Source organism: Falco punctatus, assembly GCF_963210335.1.
Source record: "Falco punctatus genome assembly, chromosome: 15".
Taxonomy (NCBI): Eukaryota; Metazoa; Chordata; class Aves; order Falconiformes; family Falconidae; genus Falco; species Falco punctatus.
In genome coordinates, this window is record NC_137595.1 from 13,858,047 (window position 1) to 13,875,386 (window position 17,340).

Below are 17,340 nucleotides of genomic sequence, written 5' to 3' on the forward strand. Positions count from 1 at the left end.
ATGTTTATTTAAAAGGAGCTTTTGAGTTCCTCAAGTTAGTTCCTCACCAATATCTAATTAGGCCAGTAGCTTCAGAGCAAGTTTTAAAATAATTAAAAATAAAAAATAAAAAAAGTTAACATCAGTAAGGTTTTTAGTCTCTTGAAGCTAGCATTATATAAACTGTACCATATAGCTAACTGTAACACAAACCCAGGTATTTTGTCCAAGAGTAACTAATAAAAGTTTGTCTTGTTTTAAGAAATGGTATCCTGTAGTTTGCACACAAAGATGGGATAATTGCAGGCACACAGCTACTTAACATTCGTGTACAAAGCGATATAATGATGGAGTGCAAAAGCTAAAGCATACTTTGGAAGAAATGATAGCCATGTCACCATACAAGCAGCAATAAATTGTGTCACCCATATGGCTCAACAGAATAGTGCTAGCAAGGTTATTTATTTCTGGGCAGTTAATCCTGAGGATTTTTACTACATAGTAACTATTAAATTCATCAGTAGGTTACCCTAAAATTATGTTACAAAGTAGAACAAATATAAGAATCTACTTGTTTTCTGTCATACACAGATATAACGATTTATAGCAAAAAAAAATTTCTAACAAATTTAAGAAACTGGGAATTTATAGTAAAAAAAAAAAAAAAATCAGTTTTGATGATAAGAAAGCATATTTATTCTCCATAAGGTAATATATACTTTGCTAACTGTAGAAACAAGACTACAAGGCTAGTAAATTTGAGACTTTTATGATACTTAATTCACATGTTTTACTACAGCTATTGAGTTAAGCTAGTAGGACTTTTTTTTTTTTCTCTCTTCTGAAAATAAATAGGATTTTTTTTCTCATTTAGATAAATTTTTTCCTCATTTAGATAAATTAATAATTTCTTAAAGAATTTGTTTATGCAGTGGGACATTGCAATTTGTGACTGAGTGTGCAAACTGCATAAAAGTGTTAAGTGATAGTGTTATTATGAGAGGAAAGAAATCCCTGAACCTTTCTTCAGATGAATATCACTGATTCCTTGGCACACTAATTCAGAGCTATCAAGTGATGGCTTCACAAAGCACAGTGTTAAACTGTAAAACTCTTTTGAAATATACCATTTCATACTTACTAGACCCAGGTCCAACTAGGAAATTACTTCAGAGTGTATTTAAAGTTACACAATTAAAGCAGGCAGTTTCACAACCAGCAGAATTAATGAAAACTGCTTTTTTACAGGCTTGTATCTCACAGCTAGATTCTTCACTGTAATACAGAGCAAGACTGAACTGATGCTTTCTTAAATTGGTCTTTCTCTCTCTTAGTATTCTAGAGCATAAGCTAACGTGAACTCGTGGCTGATAAAGACCTCCTCCTCTACCGATCCACCTATATTCATCTAATTTGTAGGATAGATTTGAAACTCTTGTCATGTTTGTTTGACATGTAAAAAAGGTAAAGGTAGGGCAGCTGTTCACTGTGGTACAAGGTCACCAAGACTCCTGCTTCCTGAAGGAGCTGAGATACATCACCCATTTGAGCCCAAATTCTTTAAGGAAACTAGCCATTCACTGCCAATTAACTTCCCCAATTTGCAGGTCCCCAGCACATTAGATGTACTGTCCATGTAATGATATCAGATACATTGAAGAAATATCCAGTTATTACAGCAATGGATCTATCGCTTTAGCACTTCACAGGCTATTTTTATTCATCTACTGGCAGCCAGTTCTATCAGCTACCGTATGAGTTATGACACTGTCACAAGATCTGGCCTCATGTTGAAGCCAGATTTCCCCTACACTTGAGCCTCAGAATGTTTAATTACCTGGGCTTTATGCAGGTGACTTTCAGATGTGAATGTGTGTCAGGAAGCTGATGTAGATGAAATGGTTTCTTTTCTTTACCCCCACACTAAAAATGTTCCGTTTCTTAGGGACTAATATAAAGGTTAAGTTTTGAATCCTTGGTCTAAAGGGGCAGATAAGACATATTCCTGATCTTCAAAACCCTGTAAAAGTTTGCTATAGATTCCTATAAATATTTTAGCAAAGAAGTGGTACTTCTTGCCCTTTTCCTTTTTGACCTAAGGACTTGCTCAAATAAAACACCTTGTGGAAGGCTATTTTGTGTATATGTAGTCAATCTTGCACACTGTTAAAAAATTAAAAGGCTTTAATTTCATTTAACACTACTTCTTAAGATTGCATTCTTGCATTTTCATGTACAAGAGAGATAAAAAGTGTCAGTAACCTCATCACAACCACATTTACCATTAGAACAAAATGAGGGCAAACCATATAATTATATCAATTAGTCTTACTACTGCTTCAGCCAAAACACTGTAGCCGTGACAAAAATCAGAGAGATTATTTCATAGCTATTTCTTGCTGCTTCAAACTGACTTTCACAACCAAAATGATCCACAGATCTGCAGGCATACATCACTTTTGCAAAAATGAATCATCCCTGCACAAACAATACACTCAGGTGGAGGAATCAGGACTCTGAACAAGATTCCTCATAAAAATAAACAGAGGCAGTTCATGAGATGACAGCTTAGAACAATTGGGAAAGCAGAATTCAGATGTGAACTGCACAGGGTTGCATAATTTTCCATTTAGGAGGGTAGAGTAAGCAGAAGTATGATTTCATTACCAAAGGATAAGCACAGTGCAAATGTTAATGTAGTTGAAGGGAAAAATCTCACCCATGAAGCGTTCACCTCAGACTTTGAGGCCTGGAGGCAGCAGCTAACATTCTTTGATATTGATCTAAATCATGTGGAGAGTAACCTCAAATTCATGAGTTCACTCTCATGAACTACCACTGTGGAAGGAATGCTAGTTAAGAGCAGCTTAAGGTTTTCTTTGCAATCTCTCATTCAGATTACACATTTCCTACTGCATGACGAAGAACCACAGGCCCCAATTTATTGATATGAGTCCATATTTGAAAATTTCTCTTTTAATTCAAAGCCAGCAAATTAGCATTTGCAGTGTTGTCTCTGCAAGGAAGAGAGAAAAAACTGGACATGACTTGTACAGAGGCTTCCCTGTCAAATTTACAGGAACTAGTGCTATTAAAGTGCTACCTCGTGTTGAGGTGCTCAGAAGAGTCTAGCATCACATTTGCTACTGTTCTGCAAGAAGAAATCACACAGATCAATTTTATCGATTTCTGAGCTCAAAACGTCTGTATAAAATTCTGTAACAGTTTGGCATTTAGCTGTGCTATTATGTTGCTATTTTAGGTGATTTTTCATTGGTACCAGTTCTGGACTGTCACTGTTTTGTAGGGACTGTGACTGTCAATCAAGTTCTACCCACAGCTTACAAAGTTGGCTATGGACACCCTCCCCTTTCCCATTTTGATGTTTCATTCCTATTAAATTTTACTGCTGTTTTGCCTATATAACCGGAACAAAACAAACCCAGACAGTTGAACAGGATGGAGCGTAAAGGCTCTGTTTGTTGGCAACATTTTCTCAGTTCATGTTCTATTACACATTACTTATATTCAGTCTCAAAGGAAGGCTTCATTCCTCTATGTGGTTTGAGACAAAGACAATCTAAAAAAACCCTGTACATACTCTAAACAGATGTATTCATATCTCCCCCCCCCCAAAAAAAAAAAAAAAATCTCCTTGTTATTCTAAAATCCTTATGGAGTATATTCCTTTTGTTTTTTAGAAGAAAAAATACAATTGAATAAAACAGCTTTTAAAATCTCTTTTAGCACTTTAGGAAATTAAGGAAGATGAAACCTCATGAGTGGCTCTCTCCCCACCAACAGAAAAAAACAATTGGGAAAATGCTGAATTTAAGTGTATTTTTCAAGGGTTTCAAAAAGAAAGAACTACAGAGAGCCTCATGGATATTTGTCTTGCATTACTTCCTAAACCAGATTCCCATAAGAACTTTGTATCCCATACTTATGAAAACATCAAAGTCACTTAACAATCTCATTTTTACAATGAAAATCATGTCACTGTGCATGTCTGACACACAGCAATTTAATCTGCTTGCTAATGCCAGTCCTGTAGGTAACTTTGAGCATATGGTCAGAGATTTTAAATTAGATTCTGTATTCAACCAAAAAGCCACTATGGAGGGTAGAGCACAAATGACTGAGACCATACTGATCTGTGTGTGCTGAGCAGCTATGCCAACAACTAACACGGCGCTGCTGCATCTCTCAAATATTCAACTGCCAAGACACAACAGCCAAACTCCAAAGCTGATCAAAGGCAACTGTGATTTACTGTTGACAGCAACAACAGAACCTGTCTTCTCCCAAAAACTTGCTGCTTCTTTCCTACCGGGCACCAGTTTGAAGCCCAGGGCAGGAGGAATACATTTCAGCTCAAACTACAAAGATCTGTAATATGTACTGAGAATTATTATTTCAGTTATCATCTGTTAGTATTTTAAGCCCAAATGCCATATTGCAACTGCTTCAAATATTAGCTCTAAATCCATACGCTTAATAAAAGAAAGCAAACAAATTACAGATTTCCCCACTCATTTCTACCTAGTGTTAAAAGTAACAGAATTCCTGTGCTACTTTGAACAAACACTGATTCTTCATCCATTGAATAGGTCACAATAATCCAGAAAATAAGGTTAAGGAACATAGTAAGAGGCACAGAGAAAAAAAAAAAAAAAAACACTTGCTAATTATAATCTTTGTTGCTCCTCATTTACTTTTATACACTTGGTAGTTTTTAATTCAGCTGACTGATTCCAAAACATAAAACTAAGACACCCAAGTTGTCCCTTGACAGTAACTATCTGAAAAGTATCAGAAATCTGACAGACCAGTGACATCCTGAGTAGTTCTGTATCATTGAGATATCTTATACCGTGTAGTTAACATGTACATTGAGATATCACATACTATGAAGTTAACATATACGTCAGATCCTTTTCTGGGACAGTTCATTTTATGTTTTTGCAATATGTTGCCCAACCACTAATGAAAGCCACTATTCCCATTTCTAGCTGTACAGCTATATAAGGCAGGAAGCCCCTTGCACACTTCCAGTATTAACAGTGGATCAGTTCTACAGATCTCTGATCCTTAATGCAATAATGTCATCAGCAGTGAAGATACATGCAAAGTGATCTGTGCATTTAGTAACACAACAGAACCACTGTCTTGGGCACAGCAAGACTGGAAATATTCAGGGCTGAAAACTTTCCAAATGGAGAAAAAAAAAAAAAATCTATAACCTCAACCTGGAAAAGACTTGCAACACAACTGAAATAACTGTTACACAGTAAAGTGGATTTTTATTCATCCTACCACTTGCCTAATAACAACTCTATTAACATCCCTATATCTCTGCTATGCCCAGCACCTTGTATTTCAAGAAAAGACAAAAACATGGACAAACTTGGTACATCTTTAGTGCAACTCTGAGAAACATAGAGCAATAATCTTGTAACAGTGAAGAAACTAATGCAAGCCAAGATATGGCAAATCTGCAAAAACAGTTTTGAAATTGAAGGTTTTACACAAAAATTGAGGGCATATATACAGCATCTCATTCTTAACAGAAGTGACAAAGAAGCTGGCCCTTTGATCAAAACAAAATCTCCTTTGATTCAGACCTTCTATTCCTTCAGCGTACATAGTATTACGTTATACTTCAAAGGCATTTATATTCAGTCTTGGTATTAAATAAAATAAAAATAATAATAATAAAAAACCCTACAACAAAACCCTGTTGACTTAGCATGACTAATTATATCATTAATAGTAAAAGGAAATAAAATATAAACCAACACCACTGATCTTGACTTATAAGAAGTAAAATTAGGGAGGTATATTTGGAAAAGTTGGTCAATGCCATCACTACTGGAAGCAAAGATTTCCTCCTTCACACACCACATCTGAACTGGTGAGACCTGGCAAGTGCAATATAATGTTATGGCAAGGATTAATCTGTTACACTAATTTTAGGATTTTAATTAAATAATATTCGATTTCCATGCCACCAATTTAACATGCTAGAGACCACAGCAACACCAGGATGGGCTTTCACCATTTGGTGGACAGCAAGATTAAACAAAACCAAAACATATCTCAATCTGGGTTCTAAGAGCACCAAACAAGATTTTTGTTTGGAACTGACAGCACCTTATACATAAACACTCCCTACTTTGATCCATTAAAACGTAGGACAATTAATATTCTTACACAGATCTTGCTTCTTAATAGGTAAGAAATTACTAGCTGTGAATGCAGTTGACAACACATTTCAAGAAAAGAAAAATTTCTTCAATTATTTGTTCTTTTTTAAAAAACAAACAAACAAACAAAAAACTTAAGAATTATTTCTCCCCTTTGGTATTCACTGTTCTTAAGTATCTGTGAGTACATGGATGTGCACTGAAAAACTGTACTCTAACTCAACATAGAAAGATATTTGTAATTATTAGAAAGATATTTGTAATATTGCTTTATCTTTTCATAAAGCAGTAAAATCCAGTCCCTGAAAAATATTAATCTTTGCAAAATTATAGAAATAAACTACTTCTGAATAAAATGCAGAACTATTTCAAATTATTATTTTTTCAACTTCATACAAACCTCAGTTAAAAAGAAATATAGTCACTAAAGTTAGGTAACTCAATGAAATTGTTCTGAATAAATCCACTCCACATTCTGAAGCATTTAGTACTTTTGCATAACTGTGGAGTAACTCATACTTCTGTAAGTGCCACCTACACTTTCAGAAGTCTTTTACAAGTCCAGCCTTGGGACATCAGCAGAACAATATTGCTATCATATAGAACAGGTGAGAAAATTCTCTTTATTCAAAGCCTAAATTGTGTTTAGTAATCCATTCTCTTCATCAAATAATTACACCCATCTCCTTCAAACTATAACTGAAGGCTGTTCCCCTTATACCTAATAGTTGCATTGACATAATTTATTATATGATATGTAACAGGTTAAGTAGTTGGCATAGATAGATAGATAGATATTATATAAAACACAGAAAATATACCTCAAATAAGGTAACAAATAAAGAGTTTTAAAAGTCACTTCAGACTCCAGTGAAGTTAATAGAAAAACTCTTCCCAATTTGAACAGGTGTTGACTTGGATCTACACCATAAATTCGGAATCCCAACACAGAAACATCTTTTCTAAGAAGCCAAAGTTGTTTGCAGGTATGTAAGAATACAAGTTCTCCATATAGTTACTCTTCTGTTAAGGAAAACTCTTAGACAAAGACCCAATCCGACAAGTGTCACAGTGAAGAAGATATTTAATGTGGCCTGAGGCTTTACCTCCAATATTTGACAAACAATTGATTTATAGAACTGGAAATAGCTTAATGTAACATAGCAATTGTCCCATGCAATGATCTATAAATAAAACACTACAGTGTAAGCTGGCAGCTGTCATTCACATATAAACTTGGAAGATAGATCTTTTGACAGTTTCAGATATTCCTGGCTATCATGGGGGTCACTGAGGTCGTTCATTGCTTAAACAATATCTGCCTTACAAAAATCTCATGAAAATATGTTTTCATTTTATTTTAACAGTGAACGTTGTAGCTTGCTTTTAAAAAACATCTAGAATTAAGATGACAATCTTCTACATTTCTAGCACTGATAAATAAAAAGATTACGAATTTTATTTATTCCACTTCATATAGAATATTAAGTTTAGTCATCTCTTTAATCCTTCCTTAGCCATATGGAATTTCAATGATAAAAATCCTTATTAATGAAAAAAATAAGATGTTTTTAAACGCTTACTGAGACAAAATATAAGAGAGAGGAAATGTTTCATTTGTAGCCCACAGTAATCAAGGGAAAGAATTCTACCATTTCAGGAACAGATACATGGTTTATTTTGGTAAAACTGAATAAAAAAATAGTGTCAAATCCTACAAGTACATATTCCCACTTTTTTCTTTTTTTAAAGACCTTCAGCATGTGTAAAAAGAAAACAAAAAAATGCAACTCCCATTAGAGATAGAGGGAGTAACGGGAAAAGATTCCCATTACTTTGTACTTCAACCATGTAGAACCTGGGAAGGGATTAAACTTTTTAACAAGCAACCTGAATATATTCCTGATAGAGCTGGGCATTGCTCCACACCAAACTGAGGGAGAAAAGAAGGTATACTCCAAAGATGTCCTCCTTCAAAGTGTAAGGGAGAGAGACTTTTGTTTCTGGGGCGCCCCCGTCCCTTTGAAACATTGTGAATATAAAGTTTAAAAACTGACCAGGCTGAGAGTATCTACAAAACAACACAAGGCTGGCAGGCTGGCACTTTTCCTTCAGCAAAATTACAAATCCCATTTCTTATTATTTCTCATGGCACCAGCCATGGCAAACTCAAGTTTTAAAATCAATGGCAATCCCACTAAATCTCTCACTGATTTCCATACAGACTTACCTCAGTTCGCTACAGACAGCAACTGCCTTTACAGGGAAACAACACAAGGTGAGAGCAAGAAGCCCCAGCTATGAGAGCTTAGATACGTCATGTCTCTAGGGAGTTCCTCTGCAGCTCATATTCAGGTGTTTGCAGAGTGACAGAGAGAGAGAGAAGGGGAAGGGGAATACAGTGTTTTTCCCCCAGCGTAACCATTTCTTCCGTAATGAAAATACAAATCTTGATCTCAGATCCTTTATCATGCCTGAGGAAAGAGAGGGAGAGAAAAGAATATTTGCGGGAAATAGGTGAGATCTTTTGCAGTCAAATCTGAGTATTTATGTTACACACCGTACTGACAGCCAAGTGCATTTTGAATTTGAGAATGTGAATAATCACAAACATTTAGGGTTAAATCCATACATTTCAAGTCATTGGTTGACAATGGATTTCTCTGCTAGTACTAAATCAGGTCTTGTGGCACCGTGGCACTCAGGCAGAGAATTGGAGTATTAATCAAAATATTCTGCTTCTCATTAAATTTTCTGTGGGCTTTTCAACAGCTGTATTGGATTTACTATTCCAAGAAAGCCTCAGAAGATCCTTCAAAGACTTACAAATCAGAATGCTTGTGTGTCACCAGAAGGTAGAAGGAAGTGAAAGTACTGAGAACATAATCTGAAATTTTCCTGTATAGAGCATATAAATTTTATTATGTTCTGGTTACTAAGAATCAACAAGGGATTCTGTGAGGAAAATAGTATTTCTCTTCTACCAAGCTAGGCTTTCTAAAACTGATAATAGTATGAGTATTGCAACCTTAAGAAGAAGAATAAAATTTTTTCCCCTTTTTCTCTGCAAGGAGGCTATGAGAAAAATAAACCCATGGGATAAATTGTTTAAAATACTGTAATTAGTCTGAAAAAAAGGTATAGCTCATTTTTTACAATATTTAGCATAAATAAGTTGCATCATTTCTCCAGATCTTCTTAATGCAACAAGAAGAATATTTCATTTAAAGATGAAAGGATGAGAAAGAAGACAGAAGAGGTAATCAAAATAGTAAGATGAAGATGACAGACAGTCATGTATTATTTACCCTCCAAAAAAACCAAATGATGATCAAGAGACCAAGTTCTCAAAATAGAGGAACATTAATAAGCATCACATTAAATATTTCTAAATAATTTGAGATGAGAATTGTGCAGATTAAAGACAGCATGCCAAGGTATTGCTTTCACAGTTAAAAAAAAAAAAAAACAAACCACAACCATTTTTGTTCAGTACTTGCTTGTATAGTAAATATATCTGTTCACACAGTATGTGCAAGTCACTTCAAAGTTTATTTCAGAGAATACTTAATTATGACAATTTAAGACGTCTATTTTTACCCTTGAAAATATGCAATTTATACAGCAGGATAATTATTTTTATCCTTTGGGGTTTATTTCACAATATAAACTTTGTAATTTTAGTTTAGCCTACATCTTTAGCTTTATTAATGCTAGATGTAATAAAGTGCTTTTCATTAGTACTTTTGAAAGCACTTAAAATTGTGAAAACGTTCTGGGACTATGAAAGTTGTACAAAAATAGAGCAAACCACAGACACCAACTAGCACAAATTGCTTTTAATGTAGCACTAAAAAGGTAGTTTCCAGAGTTTAACAAGAAAAATAGGAATGTCTCTCAATTCTTTCAAGCACTCCCACAGTTACGAGCATTTTCATACAATTAACTTGTAAAACATTCCTCTAGTAAAATTTTTCTGCAGCATCAAAGTCTATTAGGGATATTGATAAAATGAAAGATCTCACTTCTGAATTATTATTCAGAGTGCTAATAGCTTTCTATGTCTGAAAATTAGCTACAATGAAGTATCCATGAGCATTTCAAATTCAACTCTGCCCACAATTCAAGGTCAGGGTCATTTAATTTCATTCATTACATAGATGAAGTATAGGTAGATAGGTACGACTTACACTGTACACAACACACGAAATTAACATAAGTATTAGCAGGATACAAATATCTGAAGCAAATATGGATACCATACCACTTGTAACACCAGCAACCTTCATAAAATAGAGGTTTTTGAGCATAATCCAGACACAAGCAATATTGACACATGCTTAACTGAAATCAGACCATTAGTTTTCCCTCTCATCCATTCCAAAGGATAAGCATCAGAAAGCTACAAGCCTACTTTCCTGCTGTCTGGATTCCAAGCACATTAGGCGCACATCTAAAAGGTGAATAAAATCAGCGTGAGTACTTATTTGCTTAAATATCCTTGTTGAAAGCCATTAGTCTCTTCCAGTGTGCCATCTTTGCAAGTTGTCACTGAACCAACTCTGTTAGTGACTAACAACATCCCCAGTGTTTTATTCCTGGGGTTATTCTAGAAGTACACCTTATTTAGGGAAGAAAATAGTTTCCTTTTTTCAGACCTTCCCAACTTTCTCAGACAGAACGATACTGAACATGCCCAGCCACGAACACAGCCCTTGCACAGGCTGTCTTCTGCAGTCTCCTTTATTACAGGACAGGCTTCAGGGATCCTTATTAGTCTGGGTTTGTTGGCTAAGCCTGTCTTGCCACACACACAGAGCTCACCTGAGGAGAGCTATTCTATGAAGTATAATTCCTGTTCTTCAAGCTACAAGGCCATTTTACCTTCCTGCATAGGTGAGTCACCATAGTTCTCCTTTGTGGCTGCCTCTCATACCCACAAAAACAAGGCAAAATTACCATCAACTACTTCATGGTGCTATGTATTAACTGGGTTACAATACTGCTGGCATGTTCTCTCACACAGACCAAGTTTCACCGCAGCTTTCTTCATATAAATGATAAGATAAATGAGAAAGGTTTCTATACTTTTTGGGGGTTGGTTGTTTTTTTTTTTTCTTTGCCAAAGTTGTCCAACACTGGGCTTTGCAAAGGTGCATCTAGCTCCTTTAGCCACAGTTTGACAAATTTCAGTACAAGCATTCAAACCACTGTTCAAAGCACAAATCATGCTCCATCCAAAAAACTTTTATGGAGAGTCTGACTCCCAGTAAAGTTCCGGTTATCAAACTTCTTGCAACTTCTCCAAGTTGCCTAATGTAAATCCCTGTATATGGTGTGCACATAACTGCAGGGACCACTGGTGTTATGCAGTCTGCCAGTTCCAAACACAACAATGTACATTATTTTCCCCTTTCATTTTCCTGTTTAGGTTCAGGAAGGAAATCTATGGGGAGAGGGAAATGAACTTGTTCCAGCTCCGTTGCTGTCTCAGGGAAGTGACCAGAGAAAACTATTTCTACTTCATGCTTTCATTGTATCGTAATGAAAACCAAAGCTCATTCTAAAGGAGAAAAATGAAATTATGTGAAAATGCTTAAATTCCAACAGCTTTTTAATACATATATTACATTTCAAAACACAGCCCTTATCCCATTCACTGCAAACTTTTGAAACACCTAAAAATCTTTGGACCTACTCTATCTATTGTATATTCTGACACTGTACATAATCTGCTGAAATGAATGCAGTTGATGCAGACTATTTCAAAACTATTTGAAATTATATTTCCATTTCTGAGTGCAGGGGAGAAGCATGACTGATAGACCATTTATATAAATGTGATTGTAGCTAAAACAGATGCAGCAAACCTCAATAGGTAAAGGTTAGTAATAACAAAGCAGTATCTTTGCCAACAGCCAAACCCTGCTTAAGGAATTCTTTTTGTAAAGAAAAAACCTTTTGGAATAGAAAGAATGTCTCAATCCTAGAGATAAAAGAGCATTTCAATAAGCCAGAACCAATTCCAGTAATTATTAACTTCTTACATCTCTGGGTAACGTGAGAGTCAGTTGTTTGTTGGGGTTTTTAATTTAGATTAATTTAGGCAATGCAGATATTTAAAGGCAGAAATGAACAGAACATTGCTATGTTGTTTTGTTGGGTTTTTTTAAATGCCATAGGAAAGCAAACTCCAGAAAGAGACAAATCATCAAGTCATGTATATGTAACAGTTCAGACTCTTTAAGCCTCACCTAGCAAGGTCACCGAATTTGCTCTTGGCCATAGTCAAGTGACTTTTTCATGGCTCTTTCCATTAGACTAGCAGGAAAACCAAATGTTTCTTCTCATCCTCTCTTGCAAAGGGTGATGGCACACACAGAACAAGTGAGGAAATGTAAGTGGGGATTCTTCTATTTTAGTTTACTCAGGCAAGTAAAGCATTTACCTTCCACCCTCAGAGTAACATGTGGAAGCAAATGTGTACTGCTGTACATGACTCATGATAGCGAGGAAGTAATATAAACACCTATCTCTGTTCCAAAGGCTGCTCCAGATGAACAGAGCAAACGAGGGAAGACATGGAAGAGCCACCTCTGAAACTGCCACCAGCATTCTGCAAGGCTTCCTTCCCAAAAGAGATGAAGGAAAGCAGAGGCAGCATCAGGACCATCTTCCACTGCATGGATTCCTGCGTCCCCATATCTCTATTAAAGGATGGCACTGCATCCAATATGACTTGTGATTTTATGGGACTCACAGCAAGACGAAGGTTTCTCTCTTCCCTTCATATCAAACTGACTGGATTCTCCACAGTTTTATCAATGCCAGCAATTGCACCTTTAATATTAAATAGAGAAGACCCAGATTAAAGCTTCTCTTTTCCAATTTACTGAAAACGAGGCATGAAATTAGACCATTTTGCATTTTGCATTGCAGAGCTTTTATGGGTGTTCAGGAAGAGAAAACAAGCAAAGACATAAACTTGATTTATGTGTACCATCAAGTTTCCCAGCAAATAGTAAAAACAGCAGAAGTTGAAACTTAAGAGATGCAACTATGCAAGGAGCCTCACCTGTGGAAAGGAGGGGGGGGGGGGGGGGGGGAAACCACAGGAAAGCAAGACACCTTAGCAACGTTAGGGAAAAGATGGATAACTTGCTTTGTCAGTGGCCAAGCTATGAGAAAGTCACATTCAGTGAAAGACTTTTTAGTTCTTAGGATATTAAATTACTTTAATAATAGTAGACATTCAGTTTGCCTTAAATTCTTCTGCTAAGCTCCTAAGGAAAGACTCAGTAAGAGAAAACAATGATACTGTTGGTTTGGGTTTTCTTCTATCTTAACCGCTAGTGTCTCTAAATATAACTCTTAAATATTGGTTGGTTGGTTGGTTTGTGGTATGTCTTTACCTTCAAATACGAACCAAAAGTCTTTAGCTTCAGTATATAGGTACTTGAAGTGTCTAAATAATATAGTATGAATTAATATAATTTTCAGGTTTGTGCCCTGAAGATTCATACTGGAATACCAGAAAATCTCATTACTGAGACGTTGCCAGATAATACGACAATCTGCCTACTATGCTGGCTTTTGGTGCTAGAGTATAGTTAACATTGTGCTGCAAAGATCTGTTTGCAGGTCTGATATTCAGTAAACTTATCACCCCCAGCTTCAAAGAGTGTTCTTCAAGGCTTGCTGAAAAGGCCTTACAGGAAAAATAGGGGAAAAAACAGAAGGAAAAAAAAAAAAAAAAAAGAAAAAAAGGAAGCATTTCCCCTGATCCTCAAAATAGTAGGAAGGAAGGAAACTAACAAAATGAAGTTTGCAAGGAAGAATACTCATAGAAAGGATAATACTTTCTGCCAGGAATAACATATGTCCTATATATCTCTAAATAGTGTCTATGCTTGGGTCCAGCAGACAAGAGTTGCTACTGTCCTTGTCCTGAACTCCACCCAGATCTGTTCTAGGATGCAGTGAGGGAGCATCACGCCAACAGTAGCTATTCCCAGCAGCTCAGAAGTGATGCCACCTGTTACTTTGCTACACATACTACAGCCTGCTCTGTTTTACCTAAACATATTCTTCAATATAGTGCTGAATACATACATAGCCAGATATCCATGTCTCGACCCTGCCCACAGGTGTTTTTAATGACAGGGTCTCAGTGGAAAAGGCATATCTTTACAGTTCAACTACACACATTGTTGTAAAAAACAAACAACCACCAAAAAAAACAAAAACAAAAACAAAAACCACCACAACCCACCAGCCTTTGAAGAAAGATAGATCTCTCATACTTCTGGGAAGTGACAAGTGACACACCCATTCTCAGGTCTTAAAAGAAATGCAGATGAACTGAGGCCGGGGCAGAAACAATATAGGATATTGCCAAAGAAGCTCCACGTCAGCAGTGCAATCCTGAATTCAAAATATTAAAGAAGTATTATAAAGCATCTTAAGTTAGCACACCAAGTAAAAGAGCTATTGTAAATTATTCCTGTGCACACAACCAATTTTTACTGTTTCTTTACAAGCCTTACAATTCAAAAATAACTAAATAAAAAAATAAATAATCTTCACATATGTAAATTTTTGCTTACCTTAGCAATGAACAAACATTCCACTATCCCTGTTATAAAACAGTAATTAGCTTCATGTAATTACCTTCTCAACCACATATTGGAAAGAAGTTGCTAAGGATGAGAAATCAGTTTCTAAGCAAGCAGCAGCAGTTAACGTTGGTTACACAACTCTTCCACAGACAGGCTGATCTACAGAACTACAAATAGTATCACAAAGACCTGGTCTGAATTTCTTGGCTCTTCATTGAGGTTCAACTCTAGTGGAGACTGAATGTCTATATTCCCCTGAAAATGGAGCATGGCAAAATAGTGAACAAAGTGAACAGAGTCGTAGCAGTTGAGGAAAGGAAGAGAGAAGAGGCAGAAATGAATGAATCGTTGCTCTCAGCTCCCTGCAATCCCTCTTGCTGCTTTGCACGCTGAGCCTAATTTTCAGTTGTGAAACTTTGGACAGGCACTCTACAACCACGTGAGCTGCATTTGGATGCTATAAAAATTCCACAGCTGTTCACAGGATACTTACTACATGCAGCCTTAAGTGAAGGTACAAGGACAACAGAACATTCCCAAAAGGTCACTCTCAAAGCAGAAGCAGAGCCAGGAAAGACGCAAAACGGACCTTTTATGATCCTAGGTGACACCTCAATTACAAGGCTATCCTTTCTTGTGACTGCAACAAGCTGCATGCTTTTTGCAGTAAAATTAAATGGCAATAGTCAGAGATATTTGTACATAATTACTCAACCATTTTAACCACCTGTCAGAATTTTGCTGCAAGTGTCAAAGGTGCATTTTAGCATAAAAACCTGTAACAAATGTGAAAATAGCTTTCATTACTTTGGCTTAGAATGTCTATCAAGATGAAACTTTTACATTTATGGAAAGCATCTATAGCATTAACTGTGACACAATGGCTTTTTGACCTGCCACACATGTAAGCCTGCAAGAGCAAGCACACAACTCAGCTCCTTGACTCTGCTCATTACAACTACAGAAGACATGATAAGCATACAAACTAAAACCCTGCATTTTGATTTCCTGAAGGACTTAATAAATTTTTCACAACACGGATACAGATGATAACGTCAGGATTTTACATATCTGGTGTGTCAGCCCTATTGTTTGGCATCATACAGCTAAAAACAACATGACTTCAGAGTAGGGGTAAGACTTCAAATTTGCTTTTAATTTTGGATTTCATCTCTGAAAGTGGGAGAACAATGCAAAACTATTCACCAAGCAACAATCCCCTTGGAAGGGTCAAGCCACCTGAACATGAATCGGAGTTGAAGTCTACAGTGAAACGTGAAACCCAGCAGGTAGCTGAGGTTGTTCTCCCTCACAAAGAAGTACATACAAAAACGCTCTGCAACAAATAATTTCCAACCCTGTGGTCTGAACAGAGCCTTTGTACTCTGAACTTTTAGTGCTTTATTCAAATTGGTTAGGGCAGTGATTCTTTTGTTTCTGTAGTTACCCACAAAGAAAAGAATTCAAAATTAAATGGTACAACTTTGTCATGACAGCACACAATTCAGTTCTTCATTTTTTATTAGACAGTTATTAGGCACTCAGTACAGCTAGAAGGGTTTTAACACTAGTTTAGAACAGTTGGCAAGAAGAAAATGATCATGTAATATGATTTTTCTCATGATTCCTAAACCTCCCCTTCCTTCCTCCCTCCCTTGTCATTCTTTCATCTTACTACTACTTTTCATAACCTTATTTATAAGCATCTACAACTTTTCCACTGCTCTTGACCACTGTAAGTGCCTTATGTATGTTTCATTCTGGAAAGCTTATATTATTCCAAACCACATTAAAGACCATGTAAGCCATGAGAGACATCACAGTAGATTAAGGGCACGTGGCATTTGCTAACTTAGGACTCAGAATGTGAAGCTACCACTGAAATTAAGGAAATCCGACACGCAAACACAGAAAAGCAATTAAGTACCTTACAGGTCACAAACAGAAATTGCAGCATCTCCCAGGAAAAAAAACTGCTCAAAATGTGTGCAATGGCAAGGGCACCCATAGATTTAGATTATTTTTTATTGTGAAAAAAGCCCAACAGTTTTTACTTATGCAGCTATAACTTCTGCTTTTCACCTAGAAAAAACAATTCATATTTCATTGCTGAAACTGTCAAAAATACTGCAGGCAAGTTAGTCTTAACAGAGAAAACCAGTTCTTACTGATATGCAAAAACATGTAAAAAGAAAGTTAAAAAGGTCAGTCTAGAACTCCACAGAAGATAGGAAAGTGCAAAACCAAAGAATTCCTCACTGAAAAGCAAGTTGTGTACTTGACTGAAATAGTTACGTATTCAGAAAGATATTAAGGCTTAATCATGTGTACTGGGCTGGTGTCCTTGTCAAATGACACAGAAGCATTCAAGTGAATGTAGTGATGTCACATTTAAATGTTTACTTTGACATGCTATGGAGCAGTATCCACCAGGGCATACACACAGAAGTGGAACACTGAGCAGAAAAGAAGTCCAGCTTATTAAATACTGCCAGATACCACTGCCAAGGCAGGTGGGAGATGTTACAAGACTAGGT